The sequence below is a fragment of the Bos indicus genome, chromosome 8, assembly GCF_029378745.1.
Source record: "Bos indicus isolate NIAB-ARS_2022 breed Sahiwal x Tharparkar chromosome 8, NIAB-ARS_B.indTharparkar_mat_pri_1.0, whole genome shotgun sequence".
NCBI classification, from domain to species: domain Eukaryota; kingdom Metazoa; phylum Chordata; class Mammalia; order Artiodactyla; family Bovidae; genus Bos; species Bos indicus.
Window position 1 is genome coordinate 37,814,515 of NC_091767.1, and position 20,693 is coordinate 37,835,207.

Below are 20,693 nucleotides of genomic sequence, written 5' to 3' on the forward strand. Positions count from 1 at the left end.
TGGGCTTAATTGCTCTGTGTCATGTGGGATCTTCCTGGACCAGCTATTGAACCCATGTCATCTGAAATGGGAGGTGGATTCTTTACCACTGAGCTACCAGGGAAAGCCCTCTATTTTTGGCATTTTTATGTGTCTTAGATTGGCATATACTTTTTACTCCAAGATGACTCCCTTTACATAATAAAGATATACTTATCACTTCTCATTACAATTTTATGAAAAACTCCATAAGAAAACATGGCCAAAAAGTAATGCAATGACTTCTGTTGACCTAGAATTTTTAACTAAATATCTAAGCAACGTTTTTATTTTCAACCTCAAGCTTGTACTCCCAGTTTACTGCACTAGTATCTTTTTTTCAATAGTTACAGGTTATTTGGTGGGTTTTTTTTTTTTTCCTTCAAGCTGTCTATATAAAATTTCTTTATCTATTCTCCCAGGTGATCTCCTTTAAATGATTTTGACAGCTTTGCCCAAGCCTGTGAAGATTAGATCCCTCTAACTTATCTAATAATAATGGGGTGTCAAACTCTGCAGCATTTATTTTTGTGAGAATAACACCAAAACTACTGAGGAGGATCAACATATCTATAGAACTCTTAATAGGGAGCAAAAAAATAAAAGAAAGAAAATACAAGAAATTTTCAATGGTTTTATTTGTCTGGAAGTCTCTACACACTGATTTGAAGTTTTCCCTGGTGATTATTAAAGGTTCACAGTAGCAAAAGGTCCACATTAGCTGCCCTGTGGACATCCATTTGAATTCATCACAAACCCAGCTCAAGAACTTGATAGAGAACATTCTTTAGTGTAAAGCCATATTCCAGGGGCCTTCAAAAAACTGGTTTTGATGAAACACACAACAAAAGGAAAATTTCACACTCAAAATACTGAAAATGAAAAATGGAATAATTTGAATTATTCAATAACATCCAAATTATTCAGTAACTATTTCATAAAATGTTTTTGACTTTCAGTATTTTTCCAGTAATTTAACATACTTTCTAGAGACAGAATGAAAATAAAACACAAGGTCAGATACTTTCATTCAATATAAAAAGATGTGAGTACGAAGTGGGAATGTGGGAAGGGAGAGTTGCAGACTGTGAGGAGTACAGACACTGAGAGAATTAGTTGTCTGATTAATGAAACTAGTAGTGAGAAGAAGCCTAAAGGGATGAGTTGGCAGAGTTAAAAATAGCACAGCAGCGTGGAGGCTGCTCCATACACCTGATTAGGATCAGGAACAGGCACATGTGCTGCAGCACACGACTACAACAGGAAGACCATCCTGTAAAGTGGAACCTGTAGACTCAAGAAGTTAAGTGGAGTTGAGAAGACTCTCACCTGCCACAACATGAAACTTGTTCTTTTGATACCTCCCTCTCACAAAATCTAATGGACAATTCAAAGTCCTTGGTTTGCCTAATTTCTTGGCAGCACTCAACATAATTGATTGTGCCCAAAACAGCTTCTTCCTGTGGTTTCTATGACCAGACAGTCTCCTCATTGTCCTCCATCTCAAGCTGATCCTTAGCTTTCTTTTACAGGCATCTTTTTCGAGCTCCTTAAACACTGTAATTTCTGTAGTAGGGCCTATTTATTCCTCTCTCCATACCTGTTTGCTGGGCATCTGATGCACTACCTTGATTCCCTGAAGATCACTGACGCAAACATTTAACTTCTGTCATGTCTGACAGTCCACAGGAATCTCAAACATACGTGCAAGACTGAACTCATGTCTTCTTCCCAAGCCTATACTCCTTCAGCTTCCCACCAATGGCATCAACCAGCCATTCTAGCTCAGGCTAGAAGGTACAATCTTCCTCTCATCTGAGATTGAATCAACTGAACTCTGTAAATCCCACCTTCCTTGAGTTTCCCTCTAAAATGAACATGTCCTTGACATTTCAGTGTAAATGCTGATTCCTCAAGAAGGGGTCTCCTAATCCCCTGCTCATTTACTTCCCTCTTGTTACTCTTGTTAACTATTTGTTGAATTTCTTCTGCTGTCCTCACTAAACTGTTAGCTCAGTGAGTGCTGGCAGAAATTTCTTAGGTGACTCTTTATAATGACACCCAATAGACAGAGCACCCTCCATGAGAATTTGTTAAATAAATTAGAAAATACGGCAAAATAGGCAGAGCGAAAATCCTGAAAATCATCAAAGCGTCACAAAACTGCTAAGACTGTGTTCACATACTGGTGAGAGTACTAAGGAAAGAAAACTTCAGGCTTCAGAGACTTAACATAGAGTTAAAAAACACTGATTTGCCATGGAGTTATTTTTGCCATGATTTGCTTCAGTAGAAATCATATTTCTTAGTAAAGGACAAAAAAAAAAATCTGTGGTCAAGTAAAGCTACTTTGATCTACATGATATTATATGATAACATGGTTTCTTTTTAATTTACTTAATTTGAAAAAAATAAGTAGGAAAGAATAAAATCATATCCAGTTATACCATTTTTCTTTTTTGGACTCAATATTCCTCACATAGGTCAAACAAGCTGGTCTGGTAGAAACACAAAGATGTCAACCTTTCAAGTCATTCATTTGTAAATTAATTTGAACTAGGGCTTCCCTGATACCTCAGTTCTTAAAAAATCCACTTGCAATGCAGGAAACCCAGGTTCAATTCCTGGGTTGGCAAGATCCGCTGGAGAAGGGATAGGTTACCCATTCCAGTATTCTTCGGCTTCCCTTGTTGTTCAGCTGGGAAAGAATATGCTTGCAGTGCAGGAGACCTGGGTTCGATCCCTCAGTTGGGGAGATCCCTTTCAGAAGGGAAAGGCTACTCACTCCAGTATTCTGGCCTAGAGAATTCCATGGACTATACTCCATGGGGTTGCAAGGAGTTGGACACGACTGAGTGACTTTCACTTCCACTTTCTTTACTACTATTTATTTTTCAGCTAGCAGATGTGATGGAATTCCAGTTGAGCTATTTAAAATTCTGGAAGATGATGCTGTGAAAGTGCTGCACTCAATACGCCAGCAAATTTGGACCACTCAGCAGTGGCCACAGGACTGGAAAAGGTCCGTTTTCATTCCAATCCCCCAAGAAAGGCAATGCCAAAGAATGCTCAAACTACTGCACAATTGCACTCATCTCACATACTAAAGGAATGTTCAAAATTCTCTAAGTCAGGCTTCAGCAATACATGAACCATGAACTTCCAGATGTTCAAGCTGATTTTAGAAAACGCAGAGGAACCAGAGATCCAATTGCCAACATCTGCTGGATCATGGAAAAAGGAAGAGAGTTCCAGAAAAACACCTATTTCTGCTTTATTGACTATGCCAAAGCCTTTGACTGTGTGGATCACAATAAACTGTGGAAAATTCTGAAAGAGATGGGAATACCAGACCACCTGACCTGCCTCTTGAGAAACCCGTATGCAGGTCAGGAAGCAACAGTTAGAACTGCACATGGAACAACAGACTGCCTCCAAATAGGAAAAGGAGTACGTCAAGGCTGTATATTGTCACCCTGCTTATTTAATTTCTATGCAGAGTACATCATGAGAAACACTGGGCTGGAAGAAGCACAAGTTGGAATTAAGACTGCCGGGATAAATATCAATAACCTCAGATATGCAGATGACACCACCCTTATGGCAGAAAGTGAAGAAGAACTCAAAAGCCTCTTGATGACAGTGAAAGAGGAGAGTGAAAAAGTTGGCTTAAAGCTCAACATTCAGAAAACTAAGATCATGGCATCTGGTCCCATCACTTCATGGGAAATAGAAGGGGAAACAGTGGAAACAGTGTCAGACTTTATTTTTGGGGGCTCCAAAATCACTGCAGATGGTGATTGCAGCTATGAAATTAAAAGATGCTTACTCCTTGGAAGGAAAGTTATGACCAACCTAGATAGCATATTCAAAAGCAGAGACATTACTTTGCCAACAAAGGTCCATCTAGTCAAGGCTATGGTTTTTCCTGTGGTCATGTATGGATGTGAGAGTTGGACTGTGAAGAAAGCTGAGTGCCAAAGAATTGATGCTTTTGAACTGTGGTGTTGGAGAAGACTCTTGAGAGTCCTTTGAACTGCAAGGAGATCCAACCAGTCCATCATAAAAGGGAGCAGTCCTGGGTGTTCTTTGCAAAGAATGATGCTAAAGCTGAAACGCCAATACTTTGGCCACTTCATGCGAAAAGTTGACTCACTGGAAAAGACTCTGATGCTGGGAAGGATTGAGGGCAAGAGGAGAAGGGGACGACAGAGGATGAGATGGCTGGATGGCATCAATGACTCAATGGACGTGAGTTTGAGTGAACTCTGGGAGTTGGTGATGGATAGGGAGGCCTGGTGTGCTGCGATTCGTGGGGTTGCAAAGAGTCGGACACGACTGAGCTACTGAACTGAACTGATTATTCAGGTTTCTGCCAAAATATCATTTCCTCCAGGAAGCCTTCCTTGCTTCTCCTCCAAGAGCAGCCTATGCCTATGTTAATAGCTAGGTAGAAGACAATATCAGACACATCAATTTTTAACGTTTCTTTTCTTTGTTTAAATAATACCTTACTGTCAGAAAAGAAAATTGGTCAGTCTAAAATTAAATAGGTTAACCATTGCTGAAAAGCAGCTCGAGTTTTCTTAAGAATCTGTACAATGTCTGATATACACAAAGGTTGGCACCGACCAAATATACTAATTGTATTAAGTATTGAACATCTTCAATTGCAGTGAAAGAACTGAATTAGGAAGTAGGAAGTGATAGTTCCATCAGGATAGTAAGTCATTGAATTGGTTACCAAAAATGAAAAGTCTTCTATTAGAAGAAGGGAGACTATATTAAAGGCCTGCTACTGCTGCTGCTAAGTCGCTTCAGTCGTGTCCAACTCTGTGCGACCCCATAGACGGCAGCTCACCAGGCTTCCCCGTCCATGGGATTCTCCAGGCAAGAACAGTGGAGTGGGTTGCCATTTCCTTCTCCAATGCATGAAAGTGAAGTCACTCAGTGGTGTCCTAATTCATTTCAAAAAACATGCCAGAAACCATGTACGTTCAGTTCAGTTCAGTTGCTCAGTCGTGTCTGACTCTGTGACCTCATGAATTAACAGCACGCCAGGCCTCAGTGTCCATCACCAACTCCCAGAGTTCACTCAAACTCACGTCCATTGAGTCAGTGATGCCATCCAGCCATCTCATCCTCTGTCGTCCCCTTCTCCTCCTGCCCTCAATCCCTCCCAGCATCAGAGTCTTTTCCAGTAAGTCAACTTTTCGCATGAAGTGGCCAAAGTATTGGCGTTTCAACCTCAGCATCAGTCCTTCCAATGAACACCCAGGACTGATCTCCTTTAGGATGGACTGGTTGGATCTCCTTGCAGTCCAAGGGACTCTCAAGAGTCTTCTCCAACACCACAGTTCAAAAGCATCAATTCTTTGGCACTCAGCTTTCTTCACAGTCCAACTCTCACATCCATACATGACTACTGGAAAAACCATACCTTGACTAGATGGACCTTAGTTGGCAAAGTAATGTCTCTGCTTTTGAATATGCTATCTAGGTTGGTCATAACTTTCCTTCCAAGGAGTAAGCATCTTTTAATTTCATGGCTGCAATCACCATCTGCAGTGATTTTGGAGCCCCCAAAAATAAAGTCTGACACTGTTTCCACTGTTTCCCCATCTATTTCCAATGAAGTGATGGGACCAGATGCCATGATTTTAGTTTTCTGAATGTTGAGCTTTAAGCCAACTTTTTCACTCTCCTCTTTCACTGTCATCAAGAGGCTTTTGAGTTCTTCTTCACTTTCTGCCATAAGGGTGGTGTCATCTGCATATCTGAGGTGATTGATATTTGTCCCGGCAATCTTGATTCTAGCTTGTGCTTCTTCCAGCCCAGCGTTTCTCATGATGTACTCTGCATAGAAGTTAAATAAGCAGGGTGACAATATACAGCCTTGACGAACTCCTTTTCCTATTTGGAACCAGTCTGTTGTTCCATGTGCAGTTCTAACTGTTGCTTCCTGACCTGCATACGGGTTTTTCAAGAGGCAGATCAGGTGGCCTGGTATTCCCATCTCTTTCAGAATTCTCCACAGTTTATTGTGATCCACACAGTCAAAGGCTTTGGCATAGTCAATAAAGCAGAAATAGGTGTTTTTCTGGAACTCTCTTCCTTTTTCCATGATCCAGCAGATGTTGGCAATTGGATCTCTGGTTCCTCTGCGTTTTCTAAAATCAGCTTGAACATCTGGAAGTTCATGGTTCACGTATTGCTGAAGCCTGGCTTGGAGAATTTTGAGCATTACTTTACTAGCGTGTGAGATGAGTGCAATTGTGCAGTAGTTTGAGCGTTCTTTGGCATTGCCTTTCTTGGGGGACTGGAATGAAAACGGACCTTTTCCAGTCCTGTGGCCACTGCTGAGTGGTCCAAATTTGCTGGCGTATTGAGTGCAGCACTTTCACAGCATCATCTTTCAGGATTTGACATAGTTCAACTGGAATTCCATCACCTCCACTAGCTTTGTTTGTAGCGATGCTTTCTAAGGTCTACTTGACTTCACATTCCACAATGTCTGGCTCTAGGTGAGTGATCACAACATCGTGATTATCTGGATCGTGAAGACCTTTTTTGTATAGTTCTTCTGTGTATTCTTGCCACCTCTTCTTAATATCTTCTGCTTCTGTTAGGTCCATACCATTTCTGTCCTTTATTGTGCCCATCTTTGCATGAACTGTTCCCTTGGTATCTCTAATTTTCTTGAAGAGATCTCTAGTCTTTCCCATTCTGTTGTTTTTCTCTATTTCTTTGCATTGATCGCTGAAGAAGGCTTTCTTATCTCTTCTTGCTATTCTTTGGAACTCTGCATTCAGATGTTTATATCTTTCCTTTTCTCCTTTGCTTTTGGCTTCTCTTCTTTTCACAGCTATTTGTAAGGCCTCCCCAGACAGCCATTTTGCTTTTTTGTATTTCTTTTCCATGGGGATGGTCTTGATCCCTGTCTCCTGTACAATGTCACGAACCTCATTCCATAGTTCTTCAGGCACTCTATCTATCCAATCTAGTCCCTTAAATCTATTTCTCACTTCCACTGTATAATCATAAGGGATTTAATTTAGGTCATACCTGAATGGTCTAGTGGTTTTCCCTACTTTCTTCAATCTACGTCTGAATTTGGCAATAAGGAGTTCATGATCTGAGCCACAGTCAGCTCCTGGTCTTGTTTTTGCTGACTGTATAGAGCTTCTCCATCTTTGGCTGCAAAGAATATAATCAATCTGATTTCAGTGTTGACCATCTGGTGATGTCCATGTGTAGACATTTACATTACCTGCCTTATTTAACAAGAACTTATTAAGTCACTAATTTCACAGGAAACTAAGAATCAAGAGATTGAATTACGGACCTAAGAACCATCCAGTCCAGAATGATTTGCACTTTTCTGTAAATAACCAGATATTTACTACCTTGGGCTTTGTATAACTACGAAGTTATTGCAACTAAACTCTGCCACTATAGGACAATATGTAATCAAATGGGTGTGGCTATATCCCAATTACAATGTTATTTACAAAAGTAGGCAGTGAGCTGGACTGAATCCACAGGTTTTATTTTCCAACCCCTAGAGTTAGTTATTCAAATGTGTGAGACTCTGAGATGCTATAGATTGTAGACCACCAAGCTCCTCTATCCAGGAAACTCCCCAGCCAAGAATACTGGTCTGGGTTGCCATTTTCTTCTCCAGGGGATCTTCCTTACATAGAGATTGAACCCAGGTCTTCTGCATTGCAGTCAGGTTCCTTATCATCTGAGCCACCAGGCAAGCCCAACTAACAAAAACAGCAACTGAGTTTAAGCTCAGGCTTTATTGACCAAATGTCCACACTCTTTTTCTCCAGTATCTTCTGCCCTATATACAAGGCAAGGCACAAGACATCAAAGTAGAGAACCGAAATAAACAGGAGAACTGTGCCTGCTCTGGGAAGCTCACAACTGAGAAGGGAGAAGACATGTTTGCACTCAATAAAACTGAAGAAAATAAAAGCAAAGGGCAAAACCAACTCCCCATTTCCTCATTTCTATAAATAAGATTTCATTTTATTAATCACCTCAAAAGAACTCATATCATAAAAAACTGTTATCAAGCAGCATATATTACATAATGATCTGTGTCCCCATTTGTTTTACTAATGTAGCTAATAATAAAACCTCTCATTGGTGTGAGAATAAATTGGTAAATTTAGCTCCACTTCACCTTCAAAAATAATACCATTTTACGCAAAAGCAACATTTTAGTTAGTCTGTGCCATCAAACTTCAGGCTAAATGAATCCAATTTAACTGAGAGGAAGAATAGTTAAACTAGAGAGCCAGCTACAACCTGGTGTTTAACAAAATGCAGATGGCCAAGGTCAAATCACAGTTCTACCATTTACTACTGGTATGACCTCTGGCTAGTTACTTACCTACTTCCTTTGCTTTAGATATTTCACCTATAAAAGAGGAAAAAATACTACTTCCCGAAATGAGTTAATAAATGTAACACATTTCATAAACACACAATAGCAGTGGTCAACTATGTGAAAGGTTAATTGTGGTTCCAGGCTACTTAAATATAACACTGCCAGTAGATGATCTAGGTATAGCAATTCAGCAGGGAATAAAATATGTATCTGTCATTAATAATTCTCTTGCGATACAAAATGCAAGAAGAACTGGAGAAAAAAGAAAACTCTCCATAACCCCAAATCCAGGCAGCTGCTCTAAACCAAAGAGAAATTTCCCAAATTTTTAAACAATGCCAACCCAGCTGTGGAAACCAAACAAACGCTAGAGTCCTTACAGTGCCCAGAATACGGACATTGTTGAAAGCAAGGTCCTGATCCCACTCTCCAAACACCTGACATCAGAGTGGACTGAATCAAACAAAAGCTAGAATACAGCTCAGACCCTGCTCAGGTACAATCAAGTTGACTTCACCTCTACTTTAAAAATCTGACAAAGGGGCACCCTCTTTTTGGAAATAATATTAATTTCATTCGTTACAGACAAAATGTTCATCACACAATCAAAAAGAGTACAAAGTATACTAAAAGCAAGAAAATATAACATGATCAAGAAAGTAATCAATAAAATTAGAAGCAAGACAAATAAGATATTAGAATTACTGGATAGGGTTGAAAAAGAGACAGACACAACTTAGCAACTAAACAGCAGCAATAAAGAGAAAATAACAACCTATTCAATTTACTCATAATTGGATTCCAAGAAGAGGGAAACAAGAATAGATGAAAAAATATATATACTTGTAGAGATAATGGCAGACAACTTTCCAAAGATGATAAAAGACATCCATAGAATCAAGATGCCTAGCAAACTGCAAGCAGATGAATACAAAGGAAACATACTTAAATACTTAACAGTCAAAACTCTGAAAACCAAATATGAAGAACATATCTTAAAAGCAGAAGAAAAAAAAGACATATTCAGTAAACAAATATATGAATTCCATCTGAAATCCAGCCAGAAACATTGGCAGCAAATGGCAATGAAACAATATCCATAAAATATTGAAAGAAAAAAGCTGGCAAACTAGAATTCTATTTGCAGGGAAAATATCCTTTGAAAATAAAGATAAAATAATCTCATAGAGACAAAAATCTAAGAGAATTTGTCTCCTAAGAATCCACACTATACAACTGCTAAAAAAAAATCTTCTGAATGAAGGAAAATGACAGCAGGCTGAACCAAAAGTGGCAGGAAGGAATGAAGAACACCTAAAATGGGTTAATATAAAATAAATTTATTTACAGACTTATACTCAAAAACAGAACTAGTGAAAGAAATTGTAGGCAAAAATATTGATGAATTTAGGATAAATGGCTTGTTAACATAACATTTAAAAAAAAACAAAAGACAGGTTTTGACTATATCAAAGTTTTAAAATTCTAAAGGATAAAATACTAAATAAATTAACATAAAACAATTAAAAAATTTCCAATATAAAACAAAATTAGCCAAAAAATAATTTTTAAAAAGCTACACTTTTGAAAAACAGGCAAAAGATTCAAAGAATCTTCATTGCCAATAAATACACAAAAGATACCCAATTTCAAGAATAAAGGAAATGAAAAATGAAATAATGAGAATTAGCCTCAGATTTTTAAATCAGGAAATCAGTAGTTTTGGCGGTATGTGAGTTTTAACAGTGGCTTTGGACAATAATTTGGCATTATCAATCAAAATTTTAAATGAATATAAACTATGACAACCAAGCTACCTTCTTGGAATCTGCCTTAGGTAAACATTTATATCTATGCACAAGTAGGAATGTACACTGACTATTATTTCATTTCTGTTCATAACAGAGAAAACAGTTACCTCTGGGAGGAGCTGGAATGGTCAGTTACTTAGATTTATTTGTAATGTCTGAATTTTTAAATTAGCTTCAGGTTTAAAAATTAAAAGTGATGAACAATATATGGCAAATCCAACAATTACTTAGTTATTAAAAATTATACAATGTAATATTACATGAAAAGACTAAGACATTAAATAAACTGTGACACCATTTGCGTCTCTCAAGAACATCAAAATACAATATTAGTTTACGCACAGAAAACATCTGAAAGGCTGAATGACAAAACAGTATGAGTAGTTTTCTATTAACAATGAGATTTAAGAATTTGAGAGTGATGGGAATGGGAAACTTTCCTAACAATACTTACTACTTTTATATTAAAAAAAAAAAAAAAAGAAAACCCACAGACACACAAAGAAATTAAAACTTTTTCCATCAAATACGTGTAATTTAAAATTCCCTACTTTTTTTTACTTAAATGAATATTTTAAATGGGCATCTATGATTTCTACTAGTCTTTTAGTGTACCCGAACTTCCTTCCAACCTAACCTGAAAAGATACTAAAATTGTTTAGCCTTGCAGAACAAAATAAATAAATACAACTCCACATTGAATGCTCATTGCCAGCCCTGTTTTATTTAATGTTTATGAGCATGGCTTTTCTAGGAACAATAACACCCATTGTAAAATCACTATTATAAAGATACAGATATATTGCTAGTCAACTAATATTTCCTAAAACAAAACCAAAACATGCTGAAATTTCTGTTACAAAATGATTACTCCAATAGTGGCTGCTCCTCCTGCCTCCCAAGTACAGCACTGAAAGAACTTTTCTGTTGTGTACCCCACCCCAGAGCAGTTAGAAGCTGGATCAAAGAGTATAACTTCAGATCATATTCTGATGTTGCACCTTTCCTGCTTAGATCCTTTTCCCTCACCTAGTACCATTCACAAAATCCCCTTTTAGCAATACCAAGGTACTTTTAAATTTTGGTTTCACAAAAAAATCACCGCTGAGATGAACAGCATATATCAATTTACAACATGGAGTGGTTTCTGTACAGCTCAGTTACTAAACCATGAAAAAGAGTGTTTATAATCAAAGTGCTGACACAACATTAACAACAATGGTGGGAAAGGCACTGTTAGAATATGACTATCACAGTTGTTCATTATTTGTCCTAGAGGGAAATCATGTTCCAATGGCTCTTCTATAAAACATCAGTTAAAGAAATGCCAATACAAACATTCTCAAGCTGCCTCATAAGGAACTCTCATTTTAGCTGACATATCCATAAGTGACACTAAAGCCAATTTTTAGTGCTATAGAAAAATTACAAGATTGAAGTATCTCCCCACACCCTTATTTATCTGACATGTTCATAAAAGAAGTGCAAAACCATAAAATAGGGCTGTCTAAGCTGGGAAAACAAAGAGTAATTAATCACATTAACGGAAAACTAGCTTACAAAATGCTGATCAACAAAACATGGAAGAACCATTTCTGAAGATGGGGCTCATTTATCAGGGTTGGAGAGAGGTTGGAATCTCATGTTAGGACAGGGCTGGCATGAATTCTGAGTGATTAGGAAACTGAATGAATGAAATGCATGAATGAAAAACTTTACTGCAGTAATCTTCTGAAAGGAAGTTTTACAGGCTCCAGTGAATTTTATACAAGCGAGTTCCTTAACTTAGATGCTTACACCTAATTTGTATTATAAGTGAAAACATTATCAACAAATATTGGTTAATCACCATGTTGTGTCCTAGACACTGGGCAAAAGCTATGAAAGATACACTCTGGCTGGAAGAGCAGACACACTAAATCAGTAGATTATTGATATGGTAGAGGATGTGAAGCATCATGAAAGTGGGCCATGGAGTTCTCCAGGGAAGGTGTTGGCAGCAGATGACCTTTTCTAATAGGAAAGGTCGTCAGTAAGTAACAGGAAGAAAATCTGATAAAGCTACATGGTGCTCAGTCAGTCGCTCATTCATATCTGACTCTGTGATCCCATGGACTGTAGCCTGCCAGGCTCCTCTGTCCATGGAATTTTCCAGGCAAAAACAGTGAAGCAGGTTGTCATTTCCTCCTCCAGGGGATCTTTCTGACTCAGGGATTGAACCTGCGTCTCTTGCATCTTCTGCACCAGCAGGTGAATTCTTCACCATTGCACCACCTAGGAAGCCCTTCATAAAGCTTCATAGGCCTTGAAAAAAGGTGATAGCTTGAAGCCACTGGACAGTCTGAGTACACCAAGGACATAACCTGACTTACATGTTAACTGTTAAATGTTAATATGTTAAATGTTAACTTACATGTTAAATCCCAATTGCTGTGTTGACAGTAGACAATAGTGGTTCAAGGGTAGAAGTGAGAAGAGAAGCTAGCAGATTACCACCATACCCAGGAAAGAGTTAATGAGTAGATTAAGTTAGCATTATGTCAGCTGAGGTGACTAAGAAGTGGCCAGGATTCAAGATTCATTTTAAAAGTAGACAAGATAGGATTTACTGTCAGATAGATGTGGAGTATGAGAAAAAGAAAGCATCAAGTCTATCAAGTTTTTGGCCTCAGCAGCTAGAAGGCCTGGAAATAAGGAAGGCTACAGAAGAAGATCTGGAATTCAGTTCAGGAAGGGTGAATCTGAGCTAATGGACATGTGACAGGAGATGCTGTCATAAAGTTGGACATGTAGATGAGACTGAGCTGGACATGGGAATGTCCAAGCCACCAATGACTAGATGCTGTTTACAACTATTAAAGCTATGAGATGGGATGAGATGACTAGATGGATTAGTGTGGAAAAGAAGCCCACATTTTGAACTCTGGGGAGTGAGAGGAAGTGACCAGTGAAGAGGAAAAGCAGGAGGGAAGGATTCTACAGGTCAACTGAATACTGCTTCAAACAGGAAGCAGTGGTTAACAGAAGTGTCGAAGGAAACACAGGACCAAATCTATGACTGAAATAAATTTAAGAAAGAAGTGGGGGAGAAGAATCGGAGACAGTGAGTAAAGATAAGCCTTTCAGGAGTTTTACTATATTTACAGAGGCATGGAGAAATAGGGTGGAGCTTGTAGGAAGAAAGAGAGGGTTTTTTGGTGTACTTGAAGATGGAAGAAATAACAGCTTGTGTGGATGATAATGAGAATCAGCTGGAGAAGAGTTGTGGGTAAGAAAGGGATGAATTACTGCAATTATGGTCCTGTGTATAAAAGAGGGGATGGTGTTAGAGAGAAGCAGAGATATTATAGCTATGAAGCAGGTTGAAACCTTAAGGTCTCTACTGCTGTCTTCCCATTTCTCTATGAATATGAAGAGACTTGAAGAGGTGAGGGTAAGGATGGGGGAAATATGAAGATATGAACCAGTCAGCCAAGAGAGGGGTAGAGAGAATGGATGATGAGAATCCAACATGAATTATCCACACCAGTGAAGACCTACCTCCAATTACAACTGAAAGCAAGAGCAATCTGCATATTGGGTGTTTCTCCACAGCCATTCAGCTACAGGGTACAGGTACAGAGTAGAGCTGGATTTACCAGGGTTGAATTATACCAAGGTAGAGTATCAAAGTCAGAGAGTGGCAAGAGAGCTGAGAGTATGTGCAAAAAAACGTAGCAGCTTAAGCGGAAGTAACAACAAGATGGGAGGGAGAGACTGCGAAAAGCTGGGAGCTTCACTGAATCATGTGTCACAGTGAGGTGAAAGGATTGTGGAGGCCTGGAACCTGGAGGTGTGGGCTAGAGACACAGAAGGTAGTCAGAGAAAGCTGACACTGAAAATACCACATACCCAGTGGAATGCTGAACAGTTAAGAGTGTTTCAAAAGGCTGTCTACGATACGTCCTTTAGTTCTCTATTACTGCAATAACAAATTACCTCAAATGCAGTGACTTAAAACAACACAAAGTTCAGTAGGTCAGAATTCCAAAATGGGTCTCACTGGGCTAAAATCAAGGTGTCAGCCAGGTCACTCCCTTCTGGAAGCTCTCGGGGAGAATCCATTTCTTTGCCTTCTCCAGCTTTAAGGGGAGCCTGTGTGCCTAGTCCTTGGTCTTCCTCCTCCACCTCCAAAGCCAGCCAGAGCAGGCCAAGCACTTCTCACATCACATAAATCTGCCCTTTTCTGTCCCCTTCTTCCTCATTTATAGGACCCTTCTGACTACACTGCATGCACCCAGGTAAACAGAATAATATCCCTATTGTAAAGTCAGTTGGTCAGCAACCTTAATGCCATCTGCTACCATAATTCCCTTTTCATGCAGTGTAACATACAGGATCCAGGGATTAGGATGTGGACATGCTGGGAGGGGACAGGGATCTCACTACATTTTAACCATTAAAATACAAGCATATAGTCATTTGTATGAAAGGACAATTATGGAAGAACAGGAAATCATACTCTACATTTCAAATTACATCCCTTCCACCTTTTTTCTTTCTGATGCCATTCCTTAACATAGTGTAAAAATTACCTTGAAGTGTGCAGAGAACCTATCTGATAGAAGACCAGGCACACAATGGTTCAATGTTAGGAAGAAGAACTCCGATAATTTAAGAATGGCCAAAGTAATCTACATAGAACTTCAAGGTATTTACATAATAGTATTTCCAGGATCCTGAGCAAAGTACTTAAAATTATACAACACTTGGCTTTCAAGTAAAAATCCAGCTGGTTTATTCTTTCTTCCCACCATGACCTTCAGTAACAAATAGCAAAATACATGATTCCTTCATCATGCCACTGGACTAGTTTTTGCCATTCATAAGAAATGCATGCAAGGCATTTTTCCCACTCCATGCTTCCTGAGGATCTCTTTCCTCATTGCTAAGGAGATGCACCGTGCAGCCCAGTGACCTCGGGGCATGCACACCCTGGTGTGCAGTACAGTATGCTATGCTCCCCATAATGTCAGTCATTTTTCTTCTTGACTTTACTTGTGCTCTCTGGATGAAGCACTTAAGATTAATGAGGCATTTGTTCTCAATCAAGAAGCTGTTTATGAATATAGTTCCGGTTACAATAAGCTATGTAGACTTCTCTTTCTTTCTCTTCATTACCAGGGGGGTGGGAGGGTTGGTAGGGAGAGGATGCTGTTTATTGAGCAAAAGGGAGAAGAATGAACAGGAAAGGGAAAAAAAAAGATTGTTGACTTTTTTAGCCTATAAGCAGTCCCTAACAGAAAAGCCTCCACATCATAACTATGCTGTCAAGAAAATTGATATCCTCCAACATGCTGTTCTGCTTGGTTAAAGTAAAATAATTATTACCACTCTGGCCTTTGTGAGCCAAGGTTTAAGTTTGCAGCTGTTCAGAATAATCTGCCTCCCTCGGAGGCAGAAGGTGATTCTGAACTCAAACGTGTTAGCTCGAATGTGAGAGTGTGGTCTGGCCAGCAGCTTCCAGAGACACCTCACTGGAGAGGAGCAATGGCACAAGCAGACACTTGGCTACACAGAGCCATGGTCTCTAACAAGAACCCAGTCTTCCTTTTCTTTCTTTTTCACTGTTTTTACTATGTGTGAGGATCAAAGACAGCCTCTCACCACGTGGTCTTGACAGTAGTCCATGAAATGAAAAAATAAAAAAAACATAAAACACATCACAGGGTGCAGGAGTGTGGCCATGACCTCTCAAGGCCATAAGCCAACAAGATCTAAAAATCAATGGCTCCTATCTACAAAGCTACTTCAGAGCTCTTTGTTAAAGAAAAATGTCAACTCGGTTGTCAGTTGGGAAACTAGATCCAGGAGATCATTCAACTCTGGAAAATGTCCTCCAGGAAGAAACTAGAGTTGATAAGAAAGAGTAAGGGCACTTCTCTGCTCAACTGCCCAGTAACACTAATTATTCCATACTAAGTATAAGGTCACATAAACACACTATTAGCGTTGACTTCATTTTCAAAATAAACAAACTGAAATCAAATACATGGTTCAAAATTAGGTCAGTTATTTAGCCTTCTTTTCACTCTAAATACAAACAATTGAGGAAAAACAAAAAAGATTCTGGGCCTGGGAATCTAGAGGCATGAGTACCACGAGTCTGGGCTCTCTTACCATATAGAATGCAGAGCCTGGGCAAAGGACTTACTCTCTCAAACCCCTGACTTAGTATCTGTAAAATGAGACTTCTGAGATAGATCGAGAAATGTACAGTCTCTGTCAGCATTAAATTTTTTGGAAGCTAGGAAAATTGGAAGCTAGTATCGTTGCTACTTAGAGTAGATTATATTTAAATCAACAACTATTCTGAATTTGTGAGTCAAAAATTTTTAAATGGAATTACTTTTTATTTTATTTTTTTTAGTTTTTTTTTATTTTTTATTTTTAAACTTTACAATATTGTATTAGTTTTTAAACACAAGACTTCTAAGAGCCAAATGATAGGCAATTCTAACATCTATTATCAGTACCACCATTTTTTCTTTTTTTTGGTAGTGCTGTGTGGCATGTGCGATCATAGTTCCCCAACCAGAGACTGAACCCACGTTCCCTGCATTGAGAGCATGGAGTCAATCACTGGACTGCCAGGTTAAGTTCCTATAACACTAATCTTATCTAAGGAGTGGGACAGGAGAAATAATGGTTGTATTATGGAATATGGTAATATCATTCTCAACTACATATATTTTCTTTAATGATCACTATCCTAAGAGAACTCCCATGTCAGAGAGAGAGAAGAGAAAGCACTGCCTTCAGATTTAACAGGGGGACTTCATGGGTCCTAAAGATGACTTACCAACTTTCCAAGAAGTTAATCATTTTTACCTGAGCCTGAACAGTTGAGATTTAAGAGTACGGTATATTCCAGGATTAAGAGTTCAGATAAACAAATACTTTTGAACAATTGAAAAGACTTTTTTTTTTTAGTTCACAACCTTTAGCAATATTATGGGGGTGAGTGGCTGAAAGACCACTACCTCAGGTACTTCCAGATGATTATGACTCATGAAGAGAAAACACTTCACTTTCTTTCAAAAGCCAAAACAATAGCTATGTCTAAGCCTTTGAGGGCATGAATGGCAACCATTACTCAATCTATAGATGCCACTTATTTACAATCAAGCAATAAGAATAAATAAACAGACACTAAAATGTTTTTAATCACTGCAATTGTATATTCCACTCTTTGTAAGAAGAAAATGCTAATACAAAATGATCATCAAGGTACAGCTTGCTCATATCTTTTACTCCATTAAAAAAACAAATAAATAAGCAAAATAAAGTGAAAAGATATGTGACCAAGGTGAAAACTTATTTCATATTTACTTTTTGATTTCTTAAAACTATTTTGAAGAAAAAAAAGCAGAATGCTATCTATGCTGTTTATAATATATAGTGCAACTTTGTTATTGTACAGAGAATAAATGCTCTTAAATAAATAATAAATGTGTGACAAGAATACACAGAAATACTGTACAAGAAGGTCTTAATGACCTGGATAATCATGATGGTGTGATCACTCACCTAGAGCCAGACATTCTGGAGGGTGAAGTCAAGTGAGCCTTAGGAAGCATTACCACGAACAAGCTAGTGAGGGTCGTGGAATCCCAGATGAGCTATTTCAAATCCTAAAAAATGATGCTGCTAAAGTGCTGCATTCGGAGGAGGAGCCAAGATGGCGGAGGAGTAGGACGGGGAGAACGCTTTCTCCCCCACAAATTCATCAAAAGACCATTTAAACGTCAAGTAAATTCCACAAAACAACTTTTGAATGCCGGCAGAGGACATCAGGCACCCAGAAAAGCAACCCAGCTCTTCGAAAGGAGGTAGGAAAAAATATTAAAGACAAAAAAAGAGACAAAAGAGGGAGGGACAGAGTTCCATCCCGGGAAGGGAGTCTTAAAAAGAGAGAAGTTTCCAAACACCAGGAAACCTTCTAACTGCCTAATCTGTGCCGAGCTTTGGAAGCACAGAGGGCAACGTAACAGGGAGAAAAAATAAATAAACAATTAAAACTCGCAGATTGCGAGCCCTACGGTAACTCCCCCAGCGGAGAAGCAGCGCAGAGGCCTGCATCCGCCATTAGCAAGCGGGGGCTGGGCAGGGAGGCGCGGTGCAGGCTGCATCGCTGAGAGTAAGAATCTGGCCTGAATATCCTGACCGCTATCTGAGCAAAATAATTTGGGCTAGCAAACCAGACTGTGGGATATCTACCACGCGAAAAGCCAGCCCTAACCTAAGACACCGCCAGGCCCGCGCACGGAACAAAGGACTGAACAGAGATAGCCGGCTGCAGACCTTCCCCCTCCGGTGACAGGCAGCCAGAGCCGGAAGGGGGCAATCGCAGCCCCAGAGAGACATTATCTATAAAACTGTAAGCAGGCTTCTTTGCTAACTAAAACTTCTTGGGGGTCTGGATGGTTAACATCTGCCTGAGAAGGTGTACCGGTTTTACACCCAGATAACCGAGTGGCGGGGAGGCGATGAGTGGCGGGGAGGCGATAAGTCGCAGCATTGGTGCTCGCCAAACACCTCATCACCTGAGCTGCTTGGACCTGGGAAGAGCACAAAACGCAGGCCCAACTGAGTCTGCGCCTCTGAGGACCACTCAAGTGTCTGAACCTGAGCAGCTTGGACCTGAGGTGCATGCAACCCAGGGCCGGCCTCGGATTGTTCCCGGCGGAACAACCTAGAGCCCGAGCAGTGTGGGCAGGGAGGCTACACGCGCCGTGAGCGGGGTCAGACCCAGTGTGGCTGAGGCACTGCGAGCTCACCCCAGTGTTATTTGTTTGCAGCATCCCTCCCTCCCTCCCCACAGCGCGACTGAACAAGTAAGCCTAAAAAAAAAAAAAGTGTCCTCCACCATCCCCTTTGTGTCAGGGCGGAAACCAGATACGGAAGAGACTAGCAAACAGAAGAAGATATAACAGAGGGAAATGCCTTGGAAGCTACAGGCAATAGATCAAAACCCTGTGGTTACTATGGACTACATAGGAAGGGGCCTATAGATCTTGAGAAATATAAGTCAGACCAAGGAACTAGCCAAAAATGAACTGAACCCTCAATACCCACAACAAAACCAAGAAAGTCCTAGATATATTTTTATTATTTTTACGATCATTCTTTCTTTTTTTTTAAGTCCTCTATTGTTCCTTTAATTTTCACTTTTATAACCTATTACTTTGCAAACAAAAAAAAAAAACAGACCCTTTTATTTTCTTCTTCAGCAAACATCATATATATGTATTTTATACTTTTTTGACCTTGTTTTTTTTTTTTTTTTTTCCTTCTTTTCTTTAACATTGTATTTTTGAAATTCCACACTCTACTCTAGATTTTTAATTTTAGCTTTTTGGTATATGTTATCAATTTTGTACCTATAGTTTTTTTTTATAATTTCTGTGACTTTTTCTTTTTCTTCTTCTCTGTTTCTTTCTCTTCTTCTTTTATAGAACATTGTATATCTGAAATTCCAAATTCTACTCTAGATTTTTAATTTATGCTTTTTGGTATTTGATACCAATTTTGTACCTGTATTTTCTTTATAATTTTTGCGACACTGTTTGTTTTTGTTTGTTTGTTTTCTCTCTTTATTTTTCTTCTTCTTCTTTTTTTTTTAACATTGTATTTTTGAAATTCCAAACTCTACTCTAGATTTTTAATTTTTGCTTTTTGGTATTAGTTATCAATTTTGTACCTGTACTTTCTGTATAATTTTCGGGACCTTGTTTGTTTTTGTTCGTTTTTTCTTTCTTTTCCTTCTTCGTTTCTTTAACATCGTATTTTTGAAATTCCAAACTCTACTCCAGATTTTTAATTTTTGCTTTTATGTATTTGTTACCAATTTTGTACCTTTAAGAACCCAATCTTCAGGACCCATTTTTCACTGGGGAGCGAGATTACTGGCTTGACTGCTCTCTCTCCCTTTGGACTCTCCTTTTTCTCCACCAGGTCGCCTGTGTCTCCTCCCTAACCCCTCTCTACTCTACCCAACTCTGAATTTCTGTGTGTTCCAGACGGTGGAGAACACTTAGGGAACTGATTACTGGCTGGATCTGTCTCCCTCCTTTTCATTCCCCCCTTTTATCCTTCTGGCCACCTCTGTCACCTTCCTCCTCCTTCTCTTCTCTGTATAACTCCGTGAACATCTCTGAGTGGTCCAGTTGTGGAGTGCACATAAGGAAGTGACTACTGGCTAGCCCACTCTCTCCACTATTGATTCACCTCATCTCATTTGGGTCACCTTTAACTCCCTCCTCCCTCTTCTCTTCTCCATGTAACCCTGTGAACCTCTCTGAGTGACCCTCACCGTAGAGAAACTTTTCATCTTTAATGTAGATGTTTTATCAATGGTGCTGTATAGAAGGAGAAGTTTTGAAACTACTGTAAAAATAAGACCGATAACTGGAAGCAGTAGA

General features: G+C 39.2%; 1 protein-coding gene across 4 annotated transcripts in view; it reads right to left on the reverse strand.

Annotated features, from left to right (window-relative positions):
- The window catches only part of KDM4C (lysine demethylase 4C), a 418,681-nt gene that overhangs the window by 131,894 nt on the left and 266,094 nt on the right, over nucleotides 1-20,693 (reverse strand). The gene's annotated exons all lie outside the window — the stretch shown is intronic.